The sequence below is a fragment of the Centruroides vittatus genome, unplaced genomic scaffold, assembly GCF_030686945.1.
Source record: "Centruroides vittatus isolate TY-2023 unplaced genomic scaffold, ASM3068694v2 contig_885, whole genome shotgun sequence".
In the NCBI taxonomy this organism is placed as follows: domain Eukaryota; kingdom Metazoa; phylum Arthropoda; class Arachnida; order Scorpiones; family Buthidae; genus Centruroides; species Centruroides vittatus.
In genome coordinates, this window is record NW_027122577.1 from 1,011,343 (window position 1) to 1,030,138 (window position 18,796).

Below are 18,796 nucleotides of genomic sequence, written 5' to 3' on the forward strand. Positions count from 1 at the left end.
ATATGCATATTGCAAATTGTAACAAAAAAGAAATGTATAGGATATGTTATATTGCATTGATTATTTAATAAAACAGGCTTCACTACATAAAACATAATTAATTTCTTTATTACGCCTACAATATACAATTATTAAACACTTTTTTATTAAGTTAATATTTTTTTAGACATAAAAAAAGCATTATATTGCATTACATCTTATTTTTTTCTATTTCACATAAACAAAATAAAATACAATTGATAATTTAGAAATATTATTGTCTTTCAACAAAATTTGTGAATAGTTGGCTTTATGTATTTAAATTTTTATGAAAATGAATAAATTTATCATTTTTATTCAACAATTGATTTGCATTTCAGTATTATTTTGTATTGTTATTATTTAAACATTGAAAAAATAAACTTATAATTCAAATATATAATACTTAAGAATTGAAATAAAAAGAAGTGACAAAAATTTAGTTGCTATATTATTGCATAATACATGATATAAATAATAAAGTTATAGTGCACTGTCTTTACTGCAATTTATTAGCTAAGATTGATTCAAATGTAGAATTAGGTTATTGCTCTAGTGACTGTGATTTTATTTTGTTTACCTAGTTAATTTGTTTTCCTGGGAAAATATAATTTTTAATAGTTATATGTTATGTTATAAGCATAATAGTTATTTTCTATGAATTGAAACTTTATTAATGACTTGAGACATCTGAGGACTTAAACAAAGAATTAGCTTAGTATATGTCCATTGCATGATTACAATTAATTTGTTATATTGTCTACTGTGTGTACAGTTTCTTTTATTTTCCTGGTTCTGTTATATATAACAGAACCAGGGAAAGTACAGTGATTTGTCAAAAAATGAACCTCCAAGATTTTTACGTTCTTTGGGCTCATGACCTTGAAATGTTAAGAAATCAAAAAATTTGGGGTTCTTTTCTATTTTTCTTTTCTATATGGATGTTAGTGTGTTGGGGGCATGATTTTGTTCACTGTCTTTGAATCTTAATAACTCCTTTGCTTTTTGTTGAAGTCTTCTGAAATTTTTCAGGGAAGTTTGTATATTGGGAGGATTGACACTATTAAATTTTGGTAGTTAAAGGTCGTTGGGTTGGGAGATAAAGCAGGGTCGTGTCATATCTCAGATAGGGTTGGATGTAATGATGATTTTACTTGTTATTATCACTTACATTTTTTTCTTATAAAACTCATTCCTACTCTCAAAATTAAGCTTTTTGTCATTTTATAATAATTAAAACTGTAAAGAATTTTTTAAAATAAAATATCATAACAGATGGCACCACACAGTTTAAATGTAACCAGAGAAAGTTAAACAACTTGTTGCTGGATTTTTTATAGAGTAGAAAGTAAGTTTATGTAATTTATTAATACAGCATAGAACTTGTACTTGTCAAGACTTGTTAAGAATATATTGAGCAATTAAAACGGTAATATCGTTATTCTTGCCCTTTATACTTTGAATAATAGTTATTTGGTATTATTTTTGTAGAAATAAAAATTTATTTTAATATATAAATACTAATAATTTTAATTTAATTATATTACCAATAATCATTAGATATTGAGTAGAATTTTGAAAATAGAATCATGAAATTGTTATATCAATATCAATTCATAGCACTCTGATGATATAGTCATGGCTATTCTTGGGAAGCTGAGGTGCAAATTGTCTTTAAAATAATGGCTAAAAAAATGATAAAGCTTTATAAGTGATGGATTTTCACAAAAAAAGTGCTAGAAAGTGCTCCTAAAAGCATATAAATCTTTTTATTGTGCATATATTACAAAGAAATATGTAAAACTCAAGAAAATTCAAATCAATTAATCACTTTCAGAATCTGATTCGTCAGTTTCATAGTTTCCAAACAGAAAAGCATTGTATTTCAAACACAGTTAGTTCTACATTCTCATGATCAGCAGCAGTCAGTGTGAGGAAAGTAAATCTTTCAATTGCGAAAACAATCTATCGACATCAACATATATGATAGTAGTATATTTAGTTTTCACTAAAATCTCCAGGCATTGCTGTTAGAATGATAAGGAGCAGAACTTTAGATAAAAATATATTCTTTCCTGAGTTTCCCTGGTTGAAAGTAGCTTAAAAACAAAATTTTTGGTTCAACTTCTGTTACTTCACAAGATATAAAAGCATATTTAACTAATTTGAGGCTAAAAAGCCATATTTTGTTATATTCTTGTGTTTTTTGCATATTTATTTCACATGTTGATAGCAGGATAGATTGCAATAATTGATTGTTAATGAAACATCACTACCATGCCCAGCATCTATATATGATTTGGCTATTTTTTGAAATATGTAACAATGAATTTTAATTTTGAGTTTGCAGCATTAAAACTGCATATTAGGAGAATAAATGCTAGGTTATTTAGTGTAAGGTTTGTGTCTTTCTTTTGGGAAATTTTTTTTAATGATTTTTATTTATTTAGATCATTTTTTCAAGTGGTAAGTGATACAAGTCAGTATTGAGAAAAAATTGTCAATAATTATATAAAGCTGTATTTAGTCAGTCAGTCATTGTTTTAATTGAAATTACTTTGGATGTATACAGTCTAATAATTGTATATGTTACCAGCAAAACCCGATTTTACGCCAAACTAGTTTGGCGTAAGCGTGTCAGGCCAAACTAGTTTAGAATTATTATTCAAGTATATTAATGGTTAAAGTAAAATTAAAAGGCAGTCAATTAGATGAACAATATTTATTCAAACATAGTCTACTTAATTATAAAAAACGGGGTTAATGTTACCCTAGATATCGATGGTGGCGGCTCGTCTCCGATTCCGGCAATCAGAAGACAGGGAACAGTGGGGACGCACGTTCTAACCTAACCTAACCTATTCTAATAAATTACCATAATTATTAGCAACCAAATTATTAGAATAGGTTGGAATGTGCGTTCCCACTGTTCCCTGTCTTCTGATTGCTGGAATCTGAGACGAGCCGCCATTTTCGATACCTAGGGTAACATTAACAAAAAACGGTATTGATTAGAAATGACACAACACTTGTACAAAACTGTAAAATAAAAATAAGCTAATCAGTACTTATTAGTTTGTATTTTTTTTTTTTTTTTATTAAGTCATGCACTTTTAAAGGTAATTAACTTTTGAAAATATTTTCAAAAATTTAAACGAAATAATAAAAATAACTTTTAAAATCAAACTAAAATTTAAAATGAACTTATTTGTGTTTTATGATGAACTTAAATTAACCATTAATATCTTCTTCCTCAGCTTTACCCACTCTATGTAGGGTCGCTGTTTCTGATGAGTCGCCTCCACTGCTCCCTGTCTTGGGCTGCCTCCACATTCAGATGCCTCCCTCTCAAGTCCTCCGCCACAAGATCCATCCACCGTCTCCGCGGTCGTCCCCGCCTCCTCCTCCTCCTCACTGACATCTGCATAACCCTTCTTCCCACATACTCTTCTTCTCTTCGTACCACATGACCAAACCACTTCAACCTTGCCTCCTGTATCTTTGCTTCTATGTTCGTAACTTTCACAGTCCCCCTCACACATTCATTTCGAATGTGATCCCTTCTCGTAACCCCACACATCCAGCGGAGCATCCTCATCTCCGCCACCTCCATCCTTTTGACATGGGTTTTCCTCAAGCTCACAGTCTCAATAGCATACAGCATAGCTGGTCTCACCACCACCCGATAAACTTTCCCTTTCAACCTAAGCGGCACCCTCTTATCACATAACACACCTGACATATCCCTCCAATTCCTCCAGCCAGCCTGAATCCTGCCTGTCACCTCCTTATCCACACCTCCATCCTCCGCCACAGTTGACCCTAGGTACTTAAAGGTATTGACTCTGCGAAATACGTCTCCCCTCAACTCCAGATCCCTCTCCCGGGCACCATCCACCTCCCCACTACACATATACACTGTTTTACTCCTACTCACCCTCAAGCCCCTCCTTTCCAATGTGCCCAACCACCTTTCCAATTTAACCCTCAGCTCCTCTTTAGTCTCGGCGCACAGAACGATATCATCTGCATACAACATGGTCCAAGGCGCCTCTTCTCTGACCCCGTCCGTGATCACCTCCATCAGCATGTTAAACAAGAAGGGGCTCAGTGCTGACCCCTGATGTAAACCAACTCCCACCTTGAAGCACCGGGACACTCCAACACAGCTCCTAACCTTTGTGGCCACATCCCTATACAGTTCCTGTATCAATCTAACATACTTTTCAGGAACTAGCTTTTCCCTTAGACACCTCCAGAGTTCTTGTCTAGGCACCGTATCATAAGCTTTCTCCAGGTCAATGAATGCCATATGCAGCTGGGTTTGCTTCTCCCAATATTTTTCCAACATTTGCCGAAGGGCAAAAATGGCATCGACTGTTGACCGTCCTGGCATGAATCCAAACTGCTCTCCTGCAATGGTCACCTCTGCTCTCAACCTTCTGTCTAAAACCCTTTCCAAAATCTTCATCGTGTGGGACATCAACTTTATTCCTCTATAGTTTTTACACTCTTGAACATCCCCTTTTCCTTTGTAGATAGGTACAAGTATACTTTCTCTCCATTCGTTAGGTATTTCCTCCTGCTCAAAGACTTTTTTGAATAGGTCCCATAGCAGGTCAATGCCCTTCCTCCCCAATGACTTCCACACCTCTACAGGAATTCCATCCGGGCCCTCCGCTTTACCGTTCTTCATCCTCTTTAGGGCCCTTTCCACTTCTTCTCTGGTTACCATCTGTACCATGCCCATGTTTTGGCTTCCTTCCTCTCTGTTCTTTGTTTCATTCTCTGTATTCAAAAGTCCCTCAAAGTATGCCCTCCATCCTTCTCGTATGTCGTTCTCCCTTCGAAGGACCGTCCCCGTTGTGTCCTTGATCTGCCTTACATGCGAGATGTCCTTCGTTGCCCTATTCCTGATTTTGGCTAAACGATATATTTTCTTCTGTCCTTCCCTTGTATCCAACTCCTCGTATAAATTCGCATATGCTCCTGCCTTTGCCTGTGCCACTACTCTCTTAGCTTCACGCTTTGCCGTTTTATACGCAAATCTATCTTCCTCAGTACGTGACCTGTCCCACTTCCGTTTTGCCTCCTTCTTTACCTGAACAACTTGTTGCACATTTTCATTCCACCACCAACCTTCCTTTTGCACCCTAATCTTTCCAGATGTTACACCAAGCACCTCCTCCGCACAGTTCCTGATAGCCTGGGCATTATATGCCCACCAGTCCTGCACCCCCTCCCATTCTTGCGAGATTTGTAGCAGCACCCTCTCCACATACTCCGCCCTCGCCCTCTCCTCCCTCAAACGAAACCACTTGATTTTCTTCATCTGTGTATTTCCACTTTTCCTATACATTCTTAACTTCATGTCTATGCACATCAACCGATGTTGCGCCGATACCTGATCTGTTGGTATAACCTTACAGTTTATCACCGTCGCAAGGTGCTCTCGTCTAGTAAGGATATAGTCAATCTGCGAACTATGAGGCCCACTGTTGAAAGTTATCAGATGACTGTCCTGCTTGGTGAAAAACGAATTCACAATCCCCAGATCAAAAGCCACAGCAAAACCCAATATACTCTCCCCCTCCTTGTTGGGTTCCCCAACCCCATGGCCTCCATGGATCCTTTCATAGCCCATGTTCCGCCCCCCTATGTGCCCATTGAAGTCGCCTCCCACAATTACTCTCTCCCCTCCTTCCAGTGTCCTCATTTCTTCATCCAATTCACTCCAAAAACATTCTTTCTCCTCTGTTGCACATCCTACCTGGGGTGCGTACACACTAAACACCACAAGTAGATCATCTCCAAAACTCAGTTTCATTCGCATCATCCTATCACCTCTCCTGTACACCTCTAGTACCTCGCTCCTCCACTTGCCAGCCACCACTATTCCAACCCCATTTCTTCCATTCCTGTTTGCACTGCTATAAAACAATTTACATCCATCTCCAAGTTCCTTCGCCTTGTCTCCCCTCCACCTCGTTTCTTGCACGCACAGTACATCAATCCTCCTTCTCCGCATCATATCCACCACCTCCATTCCTCTTCCCGTCATACTTCCCACATTCAGTGTTCCCACTCTCAACACCTTTTCCTCATGTAGGGCTTGCTTCTTTAACCTCATCCGCCACTGGTGAGGTAGCCCTTGCCCACTTTTCGCAGTTTTAGGGCGATCTAGCTGCGCGTCGCCTACAGGGTACGCCCTAGTTCTCCTTCTATCACAGTTTCTGAGACTCATCATGTAGTTTTGGCAAGATGTTTTACGGCCGGATGCCCTTCCTGACGCCAACCCTCCTCCTTTATCCGGGCTTGGGACCGGCAACAGCCATTTTCAGGGCTGCGTAAAAGACAATAAATATTCGATAAAATCGATTAATTTCACTTCGAACGAATTTCAAAGAATTTCAACTAATTTAAACGATTTTCGAACGTTTAAATTAACCATTAATATACTTGAATAATAATTCTAAACTAGTTTGGCCTGACAAGCTTACGCCAAACTAGTTTGGCCTAGGCAAAACTAGTTTGGTGTAAAATCGGGTTTTGCCAGTAACATATATAATGTAATGAATAAATATCAAATAAATGCATACATTCTTATACAGTATGGTGTTTTAATTCCTTTACATGTTTCAATTGTATTTGAATTGAAATATTAAAAAATATATTTTGCTAATTTTTAATATAATATTAAAATGCATATTCTGTACGGTCATATGACCTAAAATTCCTCTCCTTAAGGTTGAGTGTATTCAAATGCAAGAGGAGAGAGAAAACCAAGCAAACCAAGGTCATATACCTACAAGAGTTGCAACTAGAGTCCTTGTTTTTCCTATAGTTGCATTCAGGCAAAAGCAGAAAGTCGGATAAATTTTATAACAAAACAAACAGTTATTTATTGTGACATTAAAAATTGCAGCCTGGTATTGTGTCAATATTTTTAATTTGAAATATATGCTCTCCATCTCAAATTAGTAGTGACTTGCCTCTGTACATCATACTTTTCCTTTAACAATAGAGTCATGCTGGTCATAACACCTTTCAGGAGAAAATTTTTGAATTGAAATAACATGGTTTCCATCTTGCATTGAAATTAATTGGGGGGCTTCCTGCCCCTAAGTTTTCCATATCAGGTTTTGTCTTTCATCTATCTAATGCCGTTCCTAAGATTAAGGACAGATGGACTGGACAACAGTGGGAATTATGGGTTGACAATTTTTTCAAATAATTCTATTGCAATTCCAAATCTATATCTTTCCTTCATCTGTTTTTAAATGATGTTTTTGAATTTTTTTAGTGATAAAATCAGCTGCTCTAAAATTTTCTTTGCTCATTCTTTTTTAGCAAAGTCTTTATCTTTCTGACAAATGTGTAGAGTTAATTGGCATATCTTGTACTTCCATTAATCATAACTTTAAAATTGTTTCTAACTTCCAGTCTTTTCCACAACAATGCCTTTTTAGTTTTGTTGTTTTTGTTAGATTGTATTACTTTTTCAAGATTGCTTCTGTTCTTCAGAAGTGAGTACAATAAGAATTGTGAGATTTTCAACTAGACTGCATCTTTCTTTGACTCATTTTTGGGAGATTATTAGCGAGGTTGAGACCGAAGTTTTAAACACGAAAATGTGTACGTCAGACGTTCAGCGCCGCTTTCCTGTAAGCCTAGAAGTTTGACAATGGCATTTGGAATGTCGAGCATGATTCCACTGACTTTCCAAACACCATTGTCAAACTTCTAGTCTTACAGGAAAGTGGTGCCGAACGTCCGACATACACGTTTTCGCGTTTAAAACTTCGGCCTCAACCTCGCTATTGTAACATTCTAAAATCTTCAATTAATTCTTTAAAGATAGATCATTATGTATTCAGTTGTGCACTTTATTCATGATACTGAGCATTAAAGATTGGAGTGTTTACAGTGCAGTACATAGACTGTGAGAATTGTTCTAAATAAAATAAACCCTTCTAACCTTTTACCCGGTGTCGTTCTATTTTTAGAATCGTTCTATTTACAGAATTGCAAACGTTTTCACAGCCCCTCCTGGGCTCTTCTTCAGGCTTCGTCGAATAGGCCGTTAACATTCGAATAAATATTCAATTTGAATTTTTTTGGAATATTAGCACGTGCAGCAGCTGGATATTTGTACTGCGCATGCTCGATGCTCCTCCCTTTAAACGCTGTTTTCTAGCACAACCTGCCATGCGCTCGATAGGATCATTTCCTCCTTATGATTAACGCAGGTACTACGTAATCCAGCCTTAAATATCTCCATGGCTTCTAGCCATTTCAATTGCTGTGGGTTATAGCTGGGTATAATGATTTTCGCCGCATGCAGGTCCGCCGTTATCTCCTCTTCCGACGCATACGTCGCCAGGGCCGTAGTGTATCTACCGTGGTGTATGTCTGACTCGTGCTCCTTTAACCTCACTTTTAACGCACGTTTCGTGGAACCAATGTATGTTAATTGTCTATCGCACCTGTGATCTTCTAGTGGTATCATATATACTCCCGGAAGCCTTTCGGGGTTTGGTGGGTCTTTGCCGTTGCTTAATATTCTGAAGAAAGTCTGACATCTTCTGTACACGATGTTAATTCCTTGTAGGTTGGCCACGGTTTTGTAAATGGATTTCAGCACTGGATTGTATGTGACAGATATCCTTTCATTTTCTTCCTGTCTGATATTCAATGGTTGTGCTGTCTGATTATTTTTCTTTTGGGACTTCTCATGTCTTCTAGACAACTTTTCAATGAGAGCTTTGCTGTATCCATGGCTTATAGCAATATTTTGGATATGATTGAGCTCCGTTTCGAGCGCTTTTTTTGTAGAGGAGTGCGTATGAGCCCTTCTCACTAATGCTCAGAAGGCAGCTATTTTGTATTGAAACGGATCATATGAATTTCTAGGAATATATGTGTGGAACGTGCTAGGCTTTCGGTATACTGATGTAAGTATATTAGCTCCTTCAAAGTTGATATCAATATCCAAGAAGTGCACCCTCGATGAGTCATGCTGCTCCACCTCTAATGTTAGCCCGTACGGATTACTGTTTATGGCTTCGAGGAATAATTTTATGTTCGGTTCTACTTTCCAAAATATAATAATGTCATCAATGTAACGTTTGTACAACAAGATGCTGGGCAAGTATCGCGGTAGGATATTGTTTTCCAATCTCCTAATTACCATTTCGCACAAATCACTCGAGAGCGGGCTGCCCATCGGGACTCCTTTGCCTTGCATGTACGTGATCCCTTTAAATTGGAAAAGAGAGCCATAGCATAACAAATGGGCTAGTTCGAGAATATGTTGGTGCATTGTGTTGTCCTCAAAGTTGTCTAGAAGACATGAGAAGTCCCAAAAGGAAAATAATCAGACAGCACAACCATTGAATATCAGACAGGAAGAAAATGAAAGGATATCTGTCACATACAGAACAGCGTTTAAAGGGAGGAGCATCGAGCATGCGCAGTACAAATATCCAGCTGCTGCACGTGCTAATATTCCGAAAAAATTCAAATTGAATATTTATTCGAATGTTAACGGCCTATTCGACGAAGCCTGAAGAAGAGCCCAGGAGGGGCTGTGAAAACGTTTGCGATTCTGTAAATAGAACGATTCTAAAAATAGAACGACACCGGGTAAAAGGTTAGAAGGGTTTATTTTATTATTACAAGTTCTGGTGCATAGAGAGATTATATGTTCTAAATAATTTGCCTTTTATAAAATATGATGGTGTGGTATGAGACTGGAGCTTTTATATTGTAAATGTATTGTTGTAAACACATGTGTAGTTACAGTAATCAGTTGATAGATATATAGTGCTATGGTCTTGACAACATCCAAATACAGTGGAACCCCGGTTAACGAACTTAATTCGTTCCACGAGTCCATTCATTAACCGAAGCAATTTTTCCCTTAGAAATTAATGCAAATACAATTAATCTGTTCTAGCTGTTGGTATTTTTTAAATTTTATTTGTAAAATGGATTTTCTTTGATGAAAATATAAGAAAATGTAGTATCTGTCATTACAGCAACAAATATGTAAACTTTAGTTAATAAAGTAGCATTGTACATACCTTTTGTTTCTGTGGAGCTTAATGCTTGGAAGAGGATCCTCCTCCATAAAAATATCGGGTTGCACTGCGTTGGGATATTCTTCAAGTCAAGGTCTTTTTTGATAAGGAACAAGAAAGTGGGGGAAAGGAAAAAAACTGTAGTTGTCAAAACAAACGCAATGTGAAAATGAATGACGTAATGGATTAGGTGGATCAGGTGGAATGTCCGCAGGAAAGATGGAACTCTGACAGAAGCACTCATAAACAGTCAATCTAGGTTAAATTTTCGGAAAAGGGGAAAGATTTGATGGGTATAAAAACATTGTGTACAATCGTTAAAGTTCTAAAATGACAGATATCAGAAACAATGGGCTAAATTATGAGCACAAGGCTTGTAGGTTTATCAACAATCTCTGATCAGAGTCGATAAACAGGTGTCAAATGAATGCCTCAGAACAAACCTTTCTTGTGACCTGATCTGGTTTCGGTTTTCACGTGGAGACAAAGAAGAAAACAATCGGGAATCAAGAAATGGGATGCAGGATTAATCATAACGTGAGATTCAAGGAAGAAATACTATAAAAATCCCGAATCTCAAGGTCAAAATGCAGTTCTCCTAAAAATTCTACAGCAATTAATCTGTGTCATCTTCATCTGGATTAAAGCTGAAGTCATGCCTGCTAAAATTTGTGTTGTGTCTCACAGACTGCTCCAGTCGTTGCAGCTCCATCACCTACCATCGCTTCTGTGACCAAGCGAACCCATCTCGTCTGCTCTGGAGCTACAACTGATCAGCTTGCACTATTGTAGGACCAGCAATACGCTGCTTCTCAGTGCTGGGAGAAAATACTGTAGATAAACCATTTCCAGCCACCTCAAATATGTAAGCATCTTCTAGTTCTAATAAACGATTTTCACTGTAAAGTATTTGTCATCTTTGTCTCCTCTGCCACCACCAACATACGAATGGACCCTAGACCATCACCGACACACGATTAACTGATTTCCCCTAAAAGTCGGCAAGCTTACAAATTTGATGCAAAAAGCCATTTAGTTCGTTATCCGAGACAAAGTTTTTGCAAAATAAAAGTTTAACTGATTTAGTCATTAATCAGGGCGTTCATTAACCGGGGTTCCACTGTAGTCTACAGTTCCAGATTTTTTTCCATGTTTTGTCCATTTGTGTAAATGACTGCTCCATTGAGATAGGGAAGAACAGTGGTAAATGTGACACAGGTCTGCAGATTGTGTCTACAGATGTCTGAAATAGCTTATGCTGGTATAGCAAGTAATTAGTTAATCATAAACTGATAATATTAAATGCTGAATTTTGCACAGAATGCATGAATATGCAGTTTGTGACTTTGAAAAGTGATTATAATAAGAGGCTGATACAATAAACGTGAAAGAAATAACTTATTTTCTTATGCCAAATAATTCTTACCAGTTTCTGTAAAAGTACAATAATTGTTTTCTGTTATTAGGAGTAACAGAAAACAATAATTTATGTTTCAACAACCAAATCAACCTTCAAAAACAGGGCATACCAATGAGCTCTGCTCTTTCAGTTGTTCTAGATGAATTAATCATGAGAAATATTCAATTTAGATTTTTTCTGTTTCTCTCATATTCTGGTATTCACTGTTATATATTCAATATGTAGATGATGTATTATTAGCTTGGAATGGGACTGATTTCAAGTTTTCTCAATTCATATAACAATTATCACTGATATACATATCAATCAATTTTACTATAGAAAGAGAAAAAAGATAACAGCATCAATTTCCTAGATCTTTTAATACAAAAGAAATCCAAAGGAATTTGTTTCAGAGTATATCATAAGTTTGATCTATATCCTCACATCATACTGGCTACTTCTCTCTAATTGCCTGAGTATATAAACAATGCCATAGTTGCATTTATTTGTAGGACTTATGTATTGCATCCTCACAACATTTAGAATGCAAAGAATTGCAATAGCCATGTATAATGCAGGATATACTCAGACAAAATTCAAATATGTTACCCCAAGACACCCGTGTGCCTAAATCACTCTTCCCACCAACATTAGAAGTAAAGAAAAGGGATCTCATTTATATAAGCCCACCCATTCCTTATCTTGAGCCTATGTCCTTGTTCATAACCAGAAAGTTTCGAAAATTAGGATTTAACCTTCCAATAAAACCAGTGTTGTCAGAATACTATGTAATGATAGAGATTGTTTAACTACTTTAGAAAAATCACGTATGTACTTAGTTTTTTCAACACCAAAACAGTGATGCAAAGGTGATTTATATCAGGGGGCCACAATAGGAAAATTAAAGAGCCACATAATAGACCACCAAGATGACATTTGTAATAATAGACTTTCCATAGAACTAGCTAGGCGGGTACTCAATCATAGCTTTGTGTCCCTTTGGAACAAGTCTTTCCTTCTTATACAATGTGTGGACTGTGACTGTTTATTTATCTTGGAAGCATATTATTTATTGAGAAATTGGAACCTTGTAATAGACCCACTCTAGAATTCCCAAGAATATGGGTTTCACTATTAGTATTTAAAAAAATTAACTCCTGACTTTGAATAATTTTTGTTTCTGTTTGATCTTGGATTAAATGTATATAATTGATAACATACCATTTAAAATTTTATATCAATGTTCTAAAATTTGTGTTTTTTTTTTTTTTCTTGAAGATGACAATCTATAAATGTCAAAAATACTTGGGGGATTATTTGTTTTAATTATTACAGTGGAATCCACCATATTTTATAGTATAATTTAAAAGTCATGTTCATTGAAATTCTGTTGAATATAAAGTTGCTTTTCATAGTCTTTTCATTTTTCATGTCTTCTCCTGATCTTCAGACAGTTTTTTTTCCCACTGTGTTCTATTTATACATATTTCTTCCTTGGTGTCTTTCCCTTCCAACATTTTTCAAATACCTTCTTTCCTGCCCTGTTTTGTTCTTCCTCTCCCTTTTATGATTTCTGTTCTATAGTTATCTTTGGCAATAGGATTCTGTAATTCTTTTCACATGACCATATCATATTAACTGCCTTATTTATTCCTTAATATGTTATTACATTGGCAATGCTGGAATGGTAATGGTGGCCACCATCCCCCAGAAAAGAATAACAAACTCCCTATCAAAAAAGTAATACAATAAAATTACAAATGTAGGATAAAAAGACAAAAATATGTAAAATTGTAAATATAATAATTAAAAAAAACAATAAGAACACAAAGGAACAATTCAACAATAAAATCTAATAAAATTTATAAAATAGGTTAAAGATGGGTTATCAGTTGTATAAAATTCTTTTACAAATAGCTTTAAAACTGTTTACATCTAACTGTAAAAATTCTCTGACAGAATGGCCAAAGACAGTAATCTCATAGAAGGAACACTGGGAAAGGTTTCATCTGTATTGCATTCTTTTCATTTTATCAATAATTGAATTATTTAATTTTTCTGTCCATGTACAATATTTGTGATATTCTCAGTGCATCCATTTTGATTGCACTTAGCCTTCCTTAATCTGCTTTTCATATTTTCCATGGTTTGGATTCATATAATAATATACTTTTCACTGTGGTATTTTATGCTATATAGTCCATTTTCTTTTTGAGATTTTGGCAATTCACCAGATTCTATTCAACCTTTTTAAACTGTCTTGTTCTGTTTTTTATCTTTCAATTATCTCTCCTATTTTGGCTCATTTCCACTTCTAAATATTTGTAAAGGTCAGATAAATATTATCCATTTTTATACTGTTACCTGTTTATCACATATAAATATTCTGTTTTTTCATGTTCATAAATACATAATCTATACTCACAGTTATATTGAAGTGTAGAAAATAACTCAAAAACATCAAAAAAAACCAGTAAAAACTGAAACATTTTATGATACTAACATGTTATTTTCTGCATATACAACCTGTTTGAGTTATGATTAATAACATACTGAAGTGTATTTGAAAGAAATTGTACAGAAGTTAATTCATTACATGAGTCAGCCTCTTGTAGTCTGTTATCTACACTGGTGTTCAAAACTTAAGCAACAATTTTTTTTTTGCTGTAATTCTGCAAGAAATCACCTGGGAGACTTGAAATACAGAATACAGAGATGGTTTCTTCCAGCAATATTGCACATACAAACTCACATGAACTTGCAGTGAATGTCTTTATAGCACCTTTCATCCTTCTTTTTATTGTAGTCTTGCATTGTGCACACTGACTGCACACGTTTTGTGTGCTTTCACGTGATGTGAGGACACACAAAACGTGTGCAGTCAGTGCGCACAATGCAAGACTACTACTACTTCCTACGTATGAATTACCTTTCTTCTGAATTGGGTATTCATTGTACTGATTACAACAACTTTCTACAATTTTATGGCTTTGCTTAAAAATTACATCATTGCTTAAGTTTTGCATGCCAGTGTATTTGATATCCTTATTACTGTGCTTATTAGTTTTGTCTTTTTAAAATACTGAATATTTTGGTATTGTTTAACTTTAAAAGCATAGTTTTATAAATAAAAATTATCATGATTACTATATTTAATATGAATAAATCACTGATTTGTGGCCTGACAATGCCTTGATCCCACTTGTGTAAAAATACATAAAAATACTGTAGAAAACAAAAAAGTTTTTCTTTCTGGGCAGAAAAAAGTTTTTATAAAGCTTCATAATTATTTGTATAAATGATAAAGTTTTATAAAGCCCAAATTTTCCCAATAGGGAAAATTGCTCTAGTGAAAACTTTGGAAAACAAATGACTCAAATAGCATATATCTAATTCCATTTTTGAAAAATACAAAATTTTCAGAATAAAATCTATTGTTGGTACCAATGGAATGGCATTGACATTCCAAGATGGATATAAAACAAATTACAATTAGTCCTCTACTTATAATGGATTTATTGCTGACCGACTTTTGTTCTAAGTCAAATATAAAAAATAATGATGATAATGTGGTATGATTCATAACACTGCGCACAAGCCAATATCACAAGCATATATGTATTGTAATCAGTAAACCTTTATATGCACATTTTTAACCCAAAATATGCATTCAAAACATGCGAAAATATTCATATCTTGTGATAACACAAAAAACAAGACAATTTTTTACACGATGAGCTAGAACCTATTAATAATAAAGTATGGAAGACACGACTTATTATTATTATGATAAAAAAGACAGTGAGAACCTTTATTTTTATAGCTTAATTTACATTTATGATTTAAATCAACATTTTCAGGATTTTTTTTATTTGCAATTTTGATCTACAAAATACGCACGGCAAACCACAAGTTTTCAGTTATTTGCCTGTGCTGTCAATCAACTAACACAGTTGTGCCAAACTACAGCTTCTGGCCATAAACATATTTGACACATTATTTAGGGACCATTTAAATATTATAACAGCAGTTTATTGGGGAGGGGATTTGGTTGTAACTTATGATTGCTGATGATAGACATGGAGTGTGAACCTTTGATGACATAAGATTGCACTCATTGTTTATTTTTCTCTCCAGTTATCACAAAATTATCTGAAAATGTTTCCTGTGTATTTGCAAATGGTTTAGACGTCTGGCACGATGACACAATTAAAAAGAGTGGAATACCTTGATTTCTGATGATTGGTGATGACAGAAAGGGGAATAAAAAAAATTGGGAAATTTTTGTTAATATAATATTTGAACAGCCCCCTTGTAATGATAGAAATAGGCCTACTTTTGTACAGTACATGTGGAATATACATAATATTTGTGGTTTGCCAACATATGACTTGCATTCAATTTGGTCTGCCAGTCAAAAAGTTTGGGCATCACTGATCTAACTTATGTATTCTTATGCTAAATGAATGTTTAACATTGAAGAATGTTTGAGCACTGCTAGATTTTCAGGTGATTTCATTTTTTATTCAGAAAAATGTTTTCTTTTACATGTAATCAATCAGTTTTGTCAGAATTTATTGTTTTAATTTTATGTTCACTTTTTTAAAATGCAATATAGTCATGCAGTTATCAAAAATCAGTTATCTGAATTCAAAAATTAATATTATGTAAAATATTTTAGAAAGTATAAAAATTTTTTGCTTATTATTTAACCAGGAATGTTTCCTATATAAGCAAAGTAGTGCATGGACTGTCAAAAATTTGGCAATTGATCATATGATGATGACTGCATAAATTGCTAGATTTATAACTTAAAAAGTTACGAGAATTTTCTCAAATAAATGCATTTGTCATGATACTTGAATAACACTTAAGAAATGTACAACAATTTTACAATTTTCAGACAAAATTAATTTTTTTCAGTTTTGTCTCTCTGCACGACATATAGCAATGTGACACTCACTATGTTGTGTTACATAAAACAACACAACATAGTGAACACTCCTATTTTTAAAATTAATTGGAACTTATTTTTGTTGTGTAACAATGAAGAAATAGCAGAGAATGGTATTTTTGCAAGAATAAATTTATTTTAAGTTGCTATTGTGTTGCATCCTGTTCATTCAAAGCAACAGTTGCTGGCATGAATGTCCATACATGATCCTGCAATGGAAGCTATATTCATTGTGTTGCTTGGTGTCTCTCAGATATAAGCATTTTTTTCTCAAAAAGTATCCGCGTAGTAAGAAAAGTGTCAGCTAATGTCATTCAGGTTGAAAGATTAGGAAGTAGAAATTTTAAATATAAGAAGTATTGAAAAATATGTGCTGTGGCATCTCAGAGACATCACGCAATATGCAGAGATGCAAACTACTGATTTTCTGTAGTTTTTACAGAAGTCATGTAAGTTACAGACTTAACTCTCTAAAAACTATGGAATGAATGATCTTTTGTATTCTCAAACAGTGCACTAGTGTAACAGCATGCATAGATGTTAGTTAGCACTTTATTTGCATTAAAATTGCCAGTATGCCAAATCTTAATCAGTTCATACCAATAATGTGGAATGTATAGACAGCTACTTGCAAACTGGAAGCACCCAATAACTAAGAATCTGACTAAAAATTGTTCTTCTGCTTGATCAGGTTACATGCTTATGCTAAAACCTGTCAATAAATGACTCTTGCTTGTGTCTAAAAGTAATCTATATTCTTATAACATCAAGTTTGGACATACTGGAAAAGACTGCATCGAATGTGCATGATTTAGACAAAACAGTGGATCCATCAGTTATACAGATTTTATTCTATTGAATGGAAATATAAATTTAAATATATTTTAAAGATCTATTATAAAATAATTTATTAATAAATAATAAAAATTTAAGAACTTTATGATAAAATGGATTTTTTTATTTATATATTTGAATATTTAATATAATTAAATTTATAAAATTAATCTAATCTACGTATACGGTATAAAATATCTAGTTATAATTGTCATGACATTTGTTTTTTCTTTCATGACCAAAAAAAAATCAAAACAGTGGCACCAGAAATCAATGTATCGCCACAAAATTTTTTAAAAAATGGATGAAGCTTCCTTGTAGCATTATAAAATTATAGTTTGTTTCTCATATACAGATGATAATTTGAAAATACTAGAATTTAACTTATAACTATCTTAAAATTAGGGATGAAATCATATTGTAAATAGGGCATTAATCCCTATACACTCCCCATTTTCTAACCTAAATATGATCCTCTGCTACTGAAAACCTTCTTTTCAGGTTGGCATCTCTTCACAGAGAGTTAAAAGTTAAAATGTAACAGAATACAGAAACTGGAAGGAATGTTAGAAAATAAATTTATGCCTTAGAAATCAACATCAGAAAAATATTTAATGAAACAAAAACATTTTCAACCTAATTTGATAGGTCAGTCGAATATTCCAAAATAGAATATATTTGAATAAAAAGAACATTCGGTACTTTTCTGTTAACTGGGCGCCAGTCATTTTTACTACTATTTTTAGCGAAATTGATATTTTATTTTGTAATTCACACATGTTTAATATTACAATGAATATGTTTATACAAATGTTTATAAGGTTTATCTGTAAAAAATGTGAAATTAAACATCGTTTTTTCTAAAACTGGATTGAAAATTGAATAGCACCCAGTTAACGGACAAGTACCTTACACAAAATACCAGTAGATAGAACAAAATAAAATTTAAATACAGTAGAAATAAAATAAATATAAATTAACAACTATTTTGGAATACTCAACTGATAAAGTCCTATCAAATCAGGTTGAAAATGTTTTTGTTTCATTAAACTTTTTGCTGGAGTTGATTTCTAAGATGTGAATTCATTTTCTAAAAGTTAAAATATTTTTTAACCTAATTTTCTGGAATTTCTATACCATAGAAAGGGAAATTTTTGTGTCTGCATTACTCTTATAAATACAAGAAAAGAGCTTTTCAATTTATAAGTATAATTATTTTGACTTATTCACCAGATTTAGCTAGCTGCATGGTTTATTCATCTAAAAAGGTTGGAAAGAAGAATGAATTTTATCATGTAAATGGATCTGGTACGTTTTCTAGTTATATGAACAGAACTGTAAGATTATCTAGTCTCAAGCTAAATGCATTCAAGAATTTGTGGAACTTGCTTCTAGGAATACTGAATATTTTGAAGTCTTTTCTCGGATAATTTTTTATTTACAACTTTTTTGGTTACACACAGGTTACATCTACTTACTAACAGGATTTCAAACATATCCAAAATT

At 34.0% G+C, this 18,796-nt stretch overlaps 2 protein-coding genes across 5 annotated transcripts in view; both read left to right on the forward strand.

Annotated features, from left to right (window-relative positions):
• The window catches only part of LOC136983773 (histone H3.3A), a 235,384-nt gene that overhangs the window by 123,986 nt on the left and 92,602 nt on the right, over nt 1-18,796 (forward strand). The gene's annotated exons all lie outside the window — the stretch shown is intronic.
• The window catches only part of unk (RING finger protein unk), a 93,824-nt gene that overhangs the window by 7,486 nt on the left and 67,542 nt on the right, over nt 1-18,796 (forward strand). The window lies entirely within an intron of this gene.